The following is a 15,415-nucleotide window of genomic DNA, read 5'->3' as shown; positions in this document are numbered from 1 at the left end:
TTGATAATAATGTTGATACGCATCAAAATATTGGAACCATTTATTTCCAAGAATGTTTTGGGTGTTTCATACTTAAACTTTTTGCAGAATAATTTGCCAGATCTGGTTCCAAGAAGGATTTTTCTGCACAATAGAGCAACTTCACACTTTTCTCAAGCAGTTAGATAACTCATAAATGTGATGTTTTTAAAAATGGACTGAGCTTGGTGGACCTATTGACTGGTTGCCTGACTTAACACCTCTGCACTACTACCTTTGGTGCCATTTGAAATCGTTAGTATATGAACAAAAGTATAGCATAAGAGAAAAGTTAGTTATTAGAATTCACAATATGGTACAAATAATACAAAACAACCCTGTTGAAATAGGGAAAGCCAAAATTTTGGGAAACCAAAAATATTATTTGTCGGGCAGTGTGTTCATTGTCATCCACTGTGGCAGAGGACATTTTAAGTAGTTTATTAAATTATTTGTAAGTTGGTTTTATTGTTTGTGTTTGTCATTTTTCTAAAATATTTAATTCTTTTGTTTTGTAATATAGAAGATTTTATTTCGTTCAATATAAATTTAAAGTAGCCACATTTTGATATGTTTTGTTTTTAATAAACTTCAAAATTATTGTGTTTGTATTTAGTTTCTGTGAATTTTATTCAAACCATTTTACTCACAATCAAATTCTTTACAAGTTTGTTTAAAACTTTTATCTGTTTTTTACTCAGTTAATAAATTTATGTCAAACAAAATAGTGTGTTTTTCAACCCCAATCTTTTGCCCTTTATCCCAGATTTCTTGAAAACTACCAAAAATACAATTCTTAGACCTACTTTTTTCAAATTCTATCCCTTAATTTGGGTCAAAAGAATTACAGCCTGGCTTAATTTTACTGAACTTGTAGAAATCAGGTCAAAAACCTTCGCCATCTGACTATTACTAATGAAGGTTTCCAAACCTATGTTTACATGAATTTTTTATTTTTACCAGTAGAATGTGTCCTGAAATTTTGTTACATTCTTCTTGAATTGCCTGCATAATGATTTGAGATATATAAATATATATTGAAAAAGCTCAAGTTTTTTCAGTTTGCAGTCATGTTCTCAGATGTAAATATACATCATTTGTTTTTCAGAACAGAAATATTTTATACATTTTATGTATAACATTACTTTAACACATATAAATTTGATAAGGTACCCACAACATATTAGAAATGCTTATCACGCATTTATAAAGTCTTATTTGTGTTTTATCCATTTTTATATTTGGTTATCAATTTGTTAGTTTTAATTAATTATAGAAACAAGATTCAATTTTGGGTAACTGCATCTTGTTTTTTATAATGGACTTAAGCCCCTTTATTAAGTTTGTGATGTATGAAATAAAAAATAGTGTTGCAAATTATCAGAAACAGGCGATAATTATTTTACTTATTTTATAATTTATGACAAATGTAAATAATTGTTTATGTGATAAAAATCTTCAGAGAAAATTTAAATAATACTATTTAGATAAATAGTATATATCTTTAAATATATATATATTAATTAATCTGAAAAGATGGAAGGAGTGTGCAGAATATTATCAACATGAGACCTGATATTGTGAAGTAGTCCTCTAAAATTAATTTTTGAAACACTTTAGTACTTCATCCATGATGAAACATTATCTTGACAGCTTGTGTATGAGTTTGTGGACTATACAATATCTTTATATACATCCAACTGAATTATAATTTTACAAAGCATGTCCTAATGGTACCCATACGTCTATAATTGGTATGTTAATAGAATGTGAGTAAAAATAATTGTAATTTTAATAATTGTGAATTATACTTTTATATTTTAAACTACAATTAATTATTATGCAACGTGTATTTTTTATGAATTATTACTATTTGATTATTATAATTTCTAATTGCTTAAATATTCTTAATGATAAAAAAAACTTCAAAATTCAGAATACCATTTACTGAAATGTAAGTGGAAATTATATGTATGTATATATATAATCTTTATTGTTAACAAGGATTTTAAAAGATCTTCCATAAGATTTAAATTAGATTTATTACATTTTAATTAATCCAGTTGGAGGAGCAAGGCATTTCATCTTTCTTGTTGAGGATGATGCAGTTGTACCTCAGAGTATCACTTCTTAGGTTGGAGAGGAGTTGGTGTGCCCATGCAGCATGAGGTGCCACAGGGGTCAATCTTAGGGCCCATCTTGTGGGACATGGTGTACGACAATCTCCTTCAGCAGGAGTGGCTGCTGGAAGTACAATTAGTGGCATACACCGATGATTTGGTGGTAGTAGTGGTGGCAAAGGAGCTGGAGAAGGTGGTGGGGATAGCTACGAGGACCATTGAGAAAATCAAATCATGGCTTGAGATGTAGGGGCTGCAACTGTCAGCTAAGAAATCTGAAATTATAGCAATGTCTGGAAGGCGGGAATACCCCCTTTTGCTGTCCAAGTCAATGGAGAAATGATCGCCTTGAAGGAAGCAGCAAAGTACTTGGGATTGTGGCTCCATAGGTCAAGGGGTTTCTCACTTTAGGTGCAGCAAGTGGCCATGAAGGTAGAAAGGATGTCCTCGGCATTGTTTATGGCCTCGACATTGGCTTATGGCCAATGTCGGGGTCGTAGGATATTCAGGCGCAGAATGCTGGCGTCTACCGTGGTATCGATGATATTGTATGCAGCACCGGCATGGTGGAAGGCATTTGGAATTGGAGAAATGCCCCGAGATTGAATGGCATATATAGGAGGGTGGCGCATCTCTATCAGATGGTATCATTGGATGCCTGACTAGTGGTGGCTGGTATACCGCCATTGAACCTGCTGGTCAAAGAAAGAAGAGATAGAGCCACAGATGGTAGGGAGGAGGTGAGGGACCGCATGGTGGCTGACTGGCAGTAGAGGTGGCGGAGTGTGAAGGAGGGGCACAGGACCTATACCTTAATTCCGGAGGTGGTTGCTTGGGTCAATAGACTGCATGGAGAGGTGGACTTATTGACAGCTCAGTGGTTGTTCAGGGTTTACCTCTGTAGGATTGGAAAGGCGTACAGAATTGTGATGATGACATGGATACGGTGAAGCAGCACACCTTTGTGTGCCCCATATATCACACATCTTTGTGTGATATCCAGGTGTGCTCCAGATATCACGTGACGACTTAAACTCGTGGGGGGGAAGCATGCGGTTGATGCTCTCTGCTGGTGAGGGATGGACTGCGTGTGCCCAGTGGTTTGAAAAGGTGCTACAGAAGACTAATGGAGGAGGACCGCGAGGCGGGCAATGGAGATGTCGGTTGAGGACGGCGATAGGCGCCAGCCTTTTGGAGTGGGTGCGGTGGTGCCTTGGCATTGTCGTCACCAATGACTTCCGCGGAACTCGGTCCTGTTGTCTGAGGCCGGCTTAGCTATAGTGTAAATTGTGAGCTGTATATATTGTTAATTGTAAGTATTGAGTGTAAATAGTGTCTGAATGTATTATGTAAATATTGGTGTCAATCAGAAGTGTGCCTGTGACGTGAGTGGTGCTGATGTTATGCCTTTACGTCAATTCCAGCACGCCCTGGAAGGATCCACTCCTGTAAGGAAGTGGATCCCACAGCATAGGCGGTGAACCCCATGCACCCAGTGTGTGCGGGCTGCTGGGCGTTTGATTCAGGCAAATTTTTCCACTTCCTACGGAAAACAAAAAAAAGAAGATATTCTTTATTCAGCATGTGAGTATTCAAACTTATTACATTTGACACTCCTGGATTATAATGATTTTCTTTGAATATTAGTGCTTTTTTTATTTATTATAAATTACTTTTTTAAATGCAGTATGGATAGTATCAACCCACCGGGTTGGTCTAGTGGTGAACGCGTCTTCCCAAATCAGCTGATTCGGAAGTCAAGAGTTGAAGTCCTAGCAGTTACTTTTATACGAATTTGAACACAAGATCGTGGATACCGGTGTTCTTTGTTAATTGGGTTTCAATTAACCACACATCTCAGGAATGGTCGAACTGAGCCTGTACAAGACTACACTTCATTTGGACCCATACATATCATCCTCTGAAGTAATACCTCAACGGTAATGCTCGGGCCTTACGGGAAAAAAGTATGGAAAGTAGCAAGGACAGTACGTATTGCTCTTCAAACTACTGCATTTAAAGTTTATAAAATTATATTTCCTTGGACCGGTCATCGTCACAAGATAACTGTTTTATTTTAATTTTGCCTTTTATTTTTATGAAAATAATACTTTTTTCAATTTACAGTGACTGTTTTTTATATTTTGTAGACAATGAGGTATTGCTACTAAATTTATCATTACGATGAATGTTTTGGTCTGCAAAGTACGGATAAATTTTAATAGTAAAAGAAAGAAATCGGTTTACCTAATTCGTAGTCATAATGTACATCGAGTTACCTCTACGCACGATCTTGAATCTGTGGTGAGATGTATTTCATTCGTTAGCATTGCACTCCCTAGCATAAACAAGTGGTTACGTCATGGGTGTCGCCCCACCACCATGCGCCATTCATTTTCAGCCAACTCAGTGAGTCGCTGAGCGGCAGCTGGTGCTAGTGGCAGATGTGTTGTATTGTCGATGCGTTGTGATTGTTCTTGTTCGGTAGCATTCTGTCGCTCGCTAATGTTTACTTAAAGAACCGTTATTGTTTTATTACGAGTTATAAACTTAAATCGTGAAATTATTACATGTGCGATTTATTCAGTGACAGTATTACTTTATAGGTGAGATCTTGAAGTTGTCATTTTAGTATTTATGTGTTCAGTGTAAATGATGATTGTGTCGGCAAAAATTTGCCATCTAATATCCACTATGGCCGGTGTTATTACTTGAAGCTTTTCTGAAAAGTTAAAAATGTTTGCGTTTCATTGTTTCTGATCTTAATCATATTTTTTATTTGACCTTGAACTATCTTCTCCGAAGGTCTTGTTACCTGATCTTGCTTTCTTGTTCTTACTCTCTACAAGTTACTGGTGTACGTAATTGCCTCTGCTGTAAACACTGCTATTAGCATATGACCTATTTTATTGTGTTAGCAAACTGATAGTTTGAGCCAGGCAGTATGTTTGATCTGTAATTTGTACATTGCCTTAATGATCTAATTTTATTCTTGAAATATTGTTTCTTAATTCACGTTGGGGCAAAAGTGACTTTTTATTAATCACATTTTTCGAATATTTACATCCGTTTTTATTATTTTTGTAGTTTTTTTAGGTGTGAATGTCGTATCTATGATATATTCTCAACAGATTAAGATTTGTTTTTTAAAACTGAGCTTGACTTTGCCGTTGGTTGAGTCTTTGTGAGTAAATAAACACTCGGGGTTTGGGTCTTGAATTTTTAAAGTTCCATATTTAATTTATGCAGTGTTTCAATTACGTGTTGTGTTTAAATATGCAACTGCTTCAGAGTATTGCAGTGAACAATTTTTTATCATCGTTTTTATTGTAGTGTTAATGAGTTCTTAAGAGAACTCATTTTATCAGTTAATTTTCGTTTACTGGTAGAGTGACTAACGTAGATTTGAATATTCATAGGAGGTTACCACACCTCCTACTAATATTCCTTAGAAACTGTAACCTCATACCTTGTCGGTTTCGCGTAAACAGATTTACAGCGATATGCAAGGATGTGATGGGTATTTATTTCTGAAACTACCCGTTAAGAATGGTCACAATTATTAAAAATAATGAATTTCATGATCTAGGAATAAAAGAAAAATCTGTAACGAAATAAATAAGTTTCATCTCGTGTTTCTATTAACGAGTGAATGTACTAAAATTAATATGGTTATGTGTAAATATATATTTCTTCAAAGTTTGAAGAACTGCATTTGTTTTGGTTAGAGGCATTGAAATATGAAGTTGAATGAAAAATCATTAAACTGTTTCGAACAAGATGTCTTGACTGTAATCACTGAAACTTAAATAAAACGATTAATTTAAATACCAGTTATACATAAACGTAAATTTCAAAATGTTTAGGTTTATTTGCATGAAATTTTACGTTCCGTCGGATGAAATTTTATTACAGTGTTTATGAAGAACATTAGGCTGATTATTGTAGGTTTTTTTTTTAACAACTGTAGTAAGTAATGACGTAAAGGTAGGAATTCAAGTCTGTTTACTAAACCATCCGTATAAATCCGTTTGATGATACTATAAAAAGTTACAGTTGTACATCCGTAAAATGTACAATTACGATCGATTTAGTTTATTAGATTCTTATTTGGGACACATTTACTGAAAACTCGGTAAGATGCTAACTGCAGCAATTTCCGACCATAAACATTTTTTATCTGTGAATAATTGCTAACTGAAAGCGTTAAAAGTCGCATAATTCTAATGTCGTTGAAACTTGAACATAATTATGTTAGGGGAGTGGAGCTTCAAGAGATATAAACGTGCCCGTACGTATGACGATCGAGATTTTAAGATAGTTGCACTTTTTAAAGTGCATTACATTTACGAACATTCTGTTTCATAACTTAAAACATGTTTTATTATTAAACTTAATAAGTAGATGATTTTCTCGTTAAATCAACTCATTTCATTTTTCGACTTCGGATGCGCTAGATTAGTGTTTTAACTAGAAAGAAGAGATGGCTGAGATTAAAGGTTACAAAATGCCAACACCCATGTCTCGGAATCTAATTCAAGAGCCGATCTTGATGCCAACATGTTAATTGGCTTCAATCTCTTCTTAACAACTATTGTAGTAGATAGTAAAAACATAGTCGGAAATAAAAACCGTCGAAATACAAGTAGAAGTTTTTTTTTGTATAACCTTATTTAGGTACTACTGAACGGGTAATTTTGGAAATCAAGCTGCGTAATACATACATTATTGTAATATTATTCGGATGTTCTCCCGTTTATATTGAATTTTGTTTTTAAAGAACTTTTTCCCGTTAGTAAACATTTTTTTTCAAAATATCACTCAAGTACGAGTAATTAACTATGTCGCTAAAGGGTCAATAGACCATGGACCGAATTATTAAATAAATGCATCTTCTTCCTCCGGTTGCAAAAAATATTAGCCCAGTTACGTTGACATTCATATCGTTGATTTATCCCCAACTATTAAGTTCTCCGATATATTTGATGTTCAGCTACAATTAAAGGTTAATAATATACGCGTATAATTAAAACCTTTCTGTTGGAGGTTCTTACAGCGTCTGGGTACAATTATTTGACTTTGAAATTATGTAATTAAATGTTAACTTATTTGGTGAAAAATTATTTTTGTATAAAACAACTTGATAGTACTGTACTAAGGTCAATGCAGTGTATGTGTATGTGTAAAGTTACGTGATCATATAGAGCCCAATGCTCTTCAATATTTTGCGCCTAGCAGTTCGTTTAAAAACGTGATTTCACTGGAAGTTTATATTAGCTACAATAACAGTTCTCCTTTAGTGTAATCTTTTGAAGTTTTTCGTTTTAAAATTAAACGATGGAATAAAATAAAAAATCGCAATTTAATTGTAAAATATAATTTAATATGTAGTCGTTCCCTCCCTGAAAAATTCTTTAAATTTTAAAGTGGTTTTTTTTCTTTATACAAAAAGGTGTAGAGGTGTAGAATTAAAGCGTGTAGATTAAATTCGACGCAATGGCTGATATAACCGTGACGTAACGGATGATAAAAACAATATTTATGATATTGTTATACTGCATTGAGGGGTTTACAGCACTAAATTTCTTATTTCTATGATTAGCTACGAAAATGTTTGCTTATTTTTGCTTTGTCATGAATTGAATAGTTTAATGCATGTAAATATTTATCTAGTGTTTGTTTAGCATATAGATTAAAGCTGATCATATAATAAATTATAATTGGTCTGTCATAGCTGTGGTATCTTAACATTTTAGGAATATTTTTATCTTATTGCAGATAAAAACGAAAAAAATGTTTATTCGGCGGTTTTCTGTGTGCTTAGAGATAATTTTATTTATGTCCAAAAACTGTTCCGGAACTGATATAATCATTAGTATAACACGAACTACTGCCTTCACGGATTCAGTTGTAGATCATAATAAAATAAAAAAAATGCCGTAATTAAAATTACTTATTTTGTTACAAAATCTTTAGTGTTACTGAAAAGTAAATACAGAGTAATAATTTATCAATCAAATTGCTTTCAAGGATTAGTTTAATGGATTTATCCATTTCCTTATAATTTTTGATAATCCTCAAACATGTGTCATGTTATATTAATTTCTAAACTGAAAAATTAGATATTACATCTCTTTTATACGAAGGTCTTTTTGCTTGTGCCTACCTCTTTTGGTGATTCTATCTTTTGTAATGCTTGAGATAAACAAGAAAAGTGTCTACTTGTGTTATACTACATTGTCCACCTGTAGCACCATTTGTATCATTTGATTGCTTTTGTTGTACATTAAAATATTTTTAGAAGTATGTCTAAGAACTTAGTAATAATAAAAAACACAGTTGATAATACTAGTGTGTGTGTGCGCGCACACACATACATACATACATACATACATACATAAATCACTTGTCAAAAATGGTGGGTGGTTTTGTTATTCCACGAATAATAAAAATTAACTTCTTAATTTGTATGGAAGATTCAAGAAAAACAATTTAAAAACCCTGATCAGAGCAGATTCAAAAGATAATAATTATTGTCTGTGATTGTTTACTTGGATCAGTTGAGATATTTTATTCCAAAAATTAAAACTTTGTTTCCAGTTTAAATTTTATCCTGTTAATTATAATTAAAAATGTTTACTTGTTTTACGTTAAATATTTAACTTAGTTTATTAATTATATCGATTAATCGCATCTAAAGTTAATACGGTGGCGTCAGATTGATAATTAAATTATTTTATCCTCTTTAATTTACTTAAATTTTCCTTCATGAAATCCTTTCTTTCATTCATCCTTTCTTAATGGAATTATAAGTTCAGGTATTTGTATACGATTAACCGTGCGTATTGGTGATGCGACTTCAACAGTTTCATATATTACTGGATTCATTACTTCGCTGTTTTATTCCGATGAATTATTTTTTCGCTTTTGTTTTTTTACCGAAAATAATTTCTTTGGCCAAAAGGGAACTGAAGAACAACCTGTTGTTGTAGGCCACCGCCGTGAAGGTCACACAACCTGTTAAGGTGGCGTAGCTGCCGTCTTTTAATGTTGTTAAACTGGTTTTGGAACTTCGGGATGTCCCTCGTAAGTTCAGTAAAACATTACATTGATGTACCAGTAGATTTAAACGCTTGCATTTGTTTATTTCGTAATAATTCTGTACAAATTATTATTGTTGTTGTAAGTGTACTGTAAATTTGTAGCGTAAAGTGTAATTAATTAGTGGAGAGCTTTTTTATTACGTGTAAGATTCCGATTTTTAGTATTAACCTATAATGTCGTTACGAACTCCCGAGAAGAGTTCACGCGTAAAGAACACTGTGACAAAATCAAGGCACATATACACTACTTAATTCCTACGCTGTAATCTATTCTTACACTGAAGTTCCTGTAGACACTCAAGTTCTAAAATATTTTGTATTACGTCTACCCGCTTCTAGAACACTACATAAATAATAATCATAATAAACCTTTCGACAAATACTAATACTTCATAATATTTCAACAAATACTTACTAAAGCATTACTTCTATATTAGTATTTAAAATGATTAATCGCATATCTTTGGAAAGTTTCGTTTTACTTCATTAAATTTTTCTGGGGAAATGTTTTTTGTTATTAATTAAATTTTTTCAGCGGTAACATCGCCGTGATTTTATGTTTTTAAAGATACGTTAGTTTTAATATCTCTGAAATTTGAGCATTATACAAATATAATAATACTCATTAAAAGCTCGATCGACCGAGTGTGAGCTGATTTACTTGTATCATCGTGGCATAAGTAGTTTTACTACTTTTTGGAAAGAATCGCTTATTATAATTATGATGAAAAAACCATGCTGACAAAATATTGTACTGGCACCACTACGTTGGTGATACATACATCTATACAAAGGCGATATAGAACGTTTGATTTTTTCCACTCGTCGATAAATTACATCACACCGTTCACAGCAGAACACGGTCACTACTGATCAGCCGATTTTTTAAGCCCGGTTCACTCTAGACCATTCGTTCTCAAAGAAGTTGATAATGCCCCCTTGTGGACGTTGAAGGCTTTCAGTGGGGCGGTAGGAGGCTCACAGAAAATTGGGGGTGTTCAGGTGCTCTAGGAAGGCGATGGCTGATTAAAAGAATAAGGGAAAATATATGTTTTCCTGATATTTCAAACTAAAATGTAAGTTTCAACTCAGAAATAGGATATGCCATGTTTTAAAACAATAATTGGAATTGCGGTTTTTAAGAGCGCATCTTAAAAACAGCAATTACAATTATTATTTTTAACAGATGAAGTTTAAAAATTTTGGGGGCGCTAGAAAACTTTTGATTCTCAATGTGGGCGGTGGCGAAAAATTTGAGAATCAATGCTCTAGACGAATGAACATGGAGATAAAAATAAAGATCGCACTTTTATATTAGCGGAGATGTATTAATTATTATCAAAAACCGGCTTCAAGATTACCATCCTTATTGTTCCTTTATTCAGTGCGAATCGGCTTTCACAACTCATGGTAACAAAGGCAAACAGAATTTCAAAATAAATAAAAAACTAAAACAAACACATCTCTTCGTTATGCATTGAATCGTTCCACCAACATAAACACGCAGGTTTTTTGTAACTACGTCATCTGATTCACACCCATCTCTATGGACGCCTACAGTAAAGAACTTTACACTGTTAAATATTTAGTTCGTGTTAATAGCTACATACCGTCGTTCTTACATACAGACATTGCATAGAATACATAAGAAAGTAATAAACTCAAAGTATTATAAAATATGTAACATGATCATACAACCGACATTCACATGAAAATTCCTGACGTATTCGGATAAGAAGGTCGTTTTATTTTTTTCTAAATCGCCAGTAAAGTTCACAAAATTACGTGACAACAATAAATACTGCTAAACACAGCGACTAGGAATGTACAAATTGAATTGCACCGATTAATCCATCGGGCCGATCCATATCCGTGTTATACTATAAATGCACAGAACGCTCACATGCAGTGCACGGCACATAACAAAATTAACTCTTAAATCTCTAAGAAAAATGTCATGCATGCAAAACCGCAGCATTGGTTATATTAACTGTAACGTGCATTTTCTCGTATACATAAAAACAACGCGCTTGAAAATTGTGATGTTTATAAACAACATAAACGTGGATGAAAAAATGTCATGTTAAATGAAACAACACCGTGCATATCAAATATAGTATTTTATTTTTTACTAAAAGGGTCTTTTAAGCGCTTCGAGGTGGGTAGTGGGTAAGTCTGTCGTCACAGATTTCGATGCCACGTACAACACTGCCAACGAGAAACCTACGTTATTTGATGTAAAAAATCTTCCTATAGCAAATTTCCCCATTTTTTGAAACTGATTTTGTTGTGTAAAATAAATGAATTAAAACAAAATTTTTTAAACAATGGTTTTCTTTTAAAACGTAATTGCTCTAAAAAGTAGAAAATAATTTTTCAGTGATTATTATTGTGCGCTCATAAAATATTACTTTTCTAATCAGTTTTAATTTATGTTCACACTTTTACCTTTATTAATTCTCACAGAACACCTATTTGAATTCTCAGTAATATTTTATGAATACAGTTGTTTTCTTTTTACAAATATTGAAAATTATTTTGATTATCTTATAATCACTGAAAAATTATTTTCTACTTTTTAGAGCGATTTCTTTTAAAAGAAAACCATTGTTTTTAATTTTTTTTTTTTTTTTAATATTTATTTTTTACTTTTTAATCTCCGCCTGCAGTTGTTCATTCAAATCCCATCAATTCATTCATATTGGTTTATAATTTTTCTCATTCTATCAATTTTACTAGCGCTGCGTTATTACACGCCTTTTTCCAGTAAGTTTCGTGTTGTCAAGTTCTTCATTCCGTAAACCATCAAGCGAATTTTTTGTATTGCTTGTCTAATATCAGCGTTAAGCAGTAGGTTTCGATTTTAATATATATTTCGCAATGTAGTATGATTCACTTTACTGATTCATTTGATCCACATAGGCTGAATATCCATAGTTCCTTTCCATTGCTGGAGAAGCGTAGGATTATAATTGTTAATCCATCGATTTGTGTCTACGCTTCAGCATGCATCTTCGACCATCATTGCGTACAAAATCATCAGATGTTTCGGTGACTATGCAAGATTCAGCGTAAATTTATCTCGGAAATTTAAATCGGCGTACTATTGAGGAGTTCTCATTGTTTTTTTTGCATGTGTTTGTGTTGTGATGAATGTGGCATTTCTTCACGAGCTCATATAGTTCTGAGCCTTCTTCAGGCATTTCTGCGGTGCACACTTGATCAACTTCACTGATTCCTTCAGGTGTATCGAATGCAGGCTGATCTTCAATTCACGCCAGCAATTCCTGATGTGGAATTCCATGATTTTGAAACTCGATTCGCCACCAGTAATCCTTCATGCGACCACCAAATACTTCATGGTTATTTATCAAGAATCTCATAAGAGCATTCAATCTAATCATGAAGAGTCTACTGACTGTGATAGAATACTTTTCGATTAATTTTTGTCTGGCATATATGCTAGATCGGTTGGATTTTCACCGGGTCTCTCATCAGTAATTAAAAGTTCTTTTTCGCATATCGAACCGGTGCAAAACATTGCAGCTGAATGTCACGAAGTATGTTGATGGTCTTAAAGTTCGAATTAGACCAATTAATTCATTCAGTGCAGAATACCAATATGCTCCAGATCCACGCAGATGTTTCAAGTAGAGATGTAAATCTTCTACTTGACCATCTTGTCGTTCAACTTTCCGCAATCAGAGATACTTGCTTTGATCCGATAATGCTCAAACATTGATAGGGAGTAGAACAGATAATCGTTTCTCGGAAATCGTGTATCATTACCCATAATTCTAAATTGAAAATAATCCAATGAAGTGATTTTTAGTGGTCACACCTGCTTCAATCCACCACTTTCAATTCACTTGATACCATATGGAAAGAGATAAAACCATGAAAACTCTTCAGCTTTCAATTCGTGTGCTTCACTAATAATATTATCAGTTGTTTTACGCCCTATTTCATAAGCATTATCAGATAGTTCATACTCGTCCTCAACATTTGGCTTATTGCAATCTATCTCAACCATGACTGAAGTGTGTATAGGTGCGTTTATTGTACTTCCTTGCGTTAGATTAATCTGATGTGATGATGAATCTTCTCCAACTGTGATGAATTATATACATCTTTCGCATGTGCATCTGTGTAATTGGTTGTGTATTGCACATTGTTCGATCTTGTAGCTCGTTTGCAAATGCGTTCAAGTTCTTCGATTGTATCACATTCAATTACACATGCTCTTCCACCAGCTGCCGGTTTGCCCTTCGCACCATATGAGTGCGAATTTGTGGAGTAGTACTTATTATTATAGTAAATGATTCTAAGTGACTTTTTGATTCGGCTATTAATAGACTGGCTCTATGATCGGTGAGTAGCGTAATGAATGCTTCGCGCAGTGTCATTGCTTGTAAATTGCCCTGATTGATTAAATTCTTTAGGGTTCCATATATAGAGGTGTCTTCATCATATATGATGGAGAACGCTCTATCAAACATGATGAGATGGTTTCATAATGCCTAACTTCGAGAAAACCATCTTCTCCTGTTGGATGTCCTGTATTAAATTTTTCACGCAATGTTCGAATGCTTTGATACATTCGTCACCTTCAATCAAGTTCGTGTTCAGTATGTGTGCTGACCATATGTCTGGTGGTAGTATAGCAGCTCTTACAGTGTTTGCCAATACTATGTACAGCATTGAACACCTGCATAGCTTGAGTCAAATACATTGCTATCGCCTTGATGCCATGCAGCACGAACAATTCTTGAACTTTCATTTATTGCGATGTAAACATTTTCAGGCTCCTGAATTCGTTCTACCAGGTGTTTTGTAGGAATTGCAGTTGAATGCACATCGGCGATGTTTGCTTCATCATTGTTTGCAACATCTTTGTACAGTGGATTATTTATTTTAAGCCAATCAAATGCTTTGAATAGTCTTTCTCAATTTATTGAAAATTCTCGTGTTATGTTCAGATTATCAACGTGTTCTCTGATGGCAGCCATTCCAAATCTTCAACTCTTCGTGGTGTGTTTCGATGACTTCGAAAATATCCGTAACGAAGAGCACCGCTTGATCACAGAAGCCATATTGGCCGAAAATTCCACTGAATATGATAATCTTTACGAATGGTGTAACTCTTGATAATAGATGGTGCTCTGACTGTGTCAAGATTTGAATCATTTCAGGAATATTACCAGGATGCAAATTATTCCAGTATGCTTTTAGAGGTGCAGTGATTATTTTGACTGGAAACGTGAGTTTTGCGGCGTGAACATAATTGCAATGACTCCATAATCGCAACGACATGTGATAGATACCACTTGAATTGTCATGTAACATTTGTCATGTACCACTTACACAGTCATATCTATGGCTGTGCAAACTCATTGAATCGGACTGTGTAAATCCGATTTGGATAACATCTTTATTTTGCAAATTTCACAGGTTCGATCGCAGAACATATTAATTGGCTTTTCAATTGTTGCCATATCAGCATTAATAGCTTGCAGACGTTGACGATCCTGTTGCAATCGAATATCACGGGCTTGTGGTGTTTCTTCAGCTCTTATTTGTGAAATGTAACTACGCATAGAATGCAAGGGTGCTTCACGTTGTTTAAGCGTTTCTTCATTTAAGCGTTCGCAACGTTAATCAACTCTTGCCCGCTTCCCCTTTTCGCTTTCTTTCGCTCGCTTTTCATGGGGTATTTTTGATACGCTTTCTCCAACCGTCTTTTACGTTGTGTTGCAGTCTCTTTCTGTTTTGTATTCTTCGGTTTCATTTTTTGTTCCCACGAGAATCTTTTCTATCCTCACATAAAGCATGTTTCTTTATGTTTTGTTAAAGTAACAAAAGACGGGATGACTGATAGCAAATCGCTCTGTCGTCGTAACAAAGTCAGATATCTTACAGTAAAAAATCACTAACGATAGATTATAGTAACAAATGCGTTTTGTTGTAACAAAATAGTTTCGCTGCCACAACAAACCCTAGTTACTGAAACATGTAATTTGTTATCCTTACGTAAATAAAGAAATATGTTTTCACAATGTCTGCCATATTGGATTTAGAAGATATTAAATAATGTCTGCCAGAGTGGATTTAGAATGATATTAAATATACTACATTTTATTGTCATCAATCAAAGCTGTGTGAATTTCAGCTTCA

General features: G+C 33.9%; 1 protein-coding gene across 4 annotated transcripts in view; it reads left to right on the top strand.

The window, feature by feature from the left end:
* The first annotated feature begins 4,559 nt into the window (after window positions 1–4,559).
* conu (Rho GTPase-activating protein conundrum) overlaps window positions 4,560–15,415 on the top strand; it is a 233,453-nt gene continuing 222,597 nt past the window's right edge. For all 4 annotated transcript variants that reach the window (XM_075373506.1, XM_075373515.1, XM_075373478.1 and 1 more), the window contains exon 1: window positions 4,560–4,744. The gene's annotated coding sequence lies outside the window, so the exon portion shown is untranslated. The remainder of the gene's footprint in view (window positions 4,745–15,415) is intronic.

Source organism: Lycorma delicatula, chromosome 1, assembly GCF_047948215.1.
Source record: "Lycorma delicatula isolate Av1 chromosome 1, ASM4794821v1, whole genome shotgun sequence".
In the NCBI taxonomy this organism is placed as follows: domain Eukaryota; kingdom Metazoa; phylum Arthropoda; class Insecta; order Hemiptera; family Fulgoridae; genus Lycorma; species Lycorma delicatula.
Note: the sequence above shows the minus strand (reverse complement) of the source record. Positions and strands in the feature narration are given on the sequence as shown.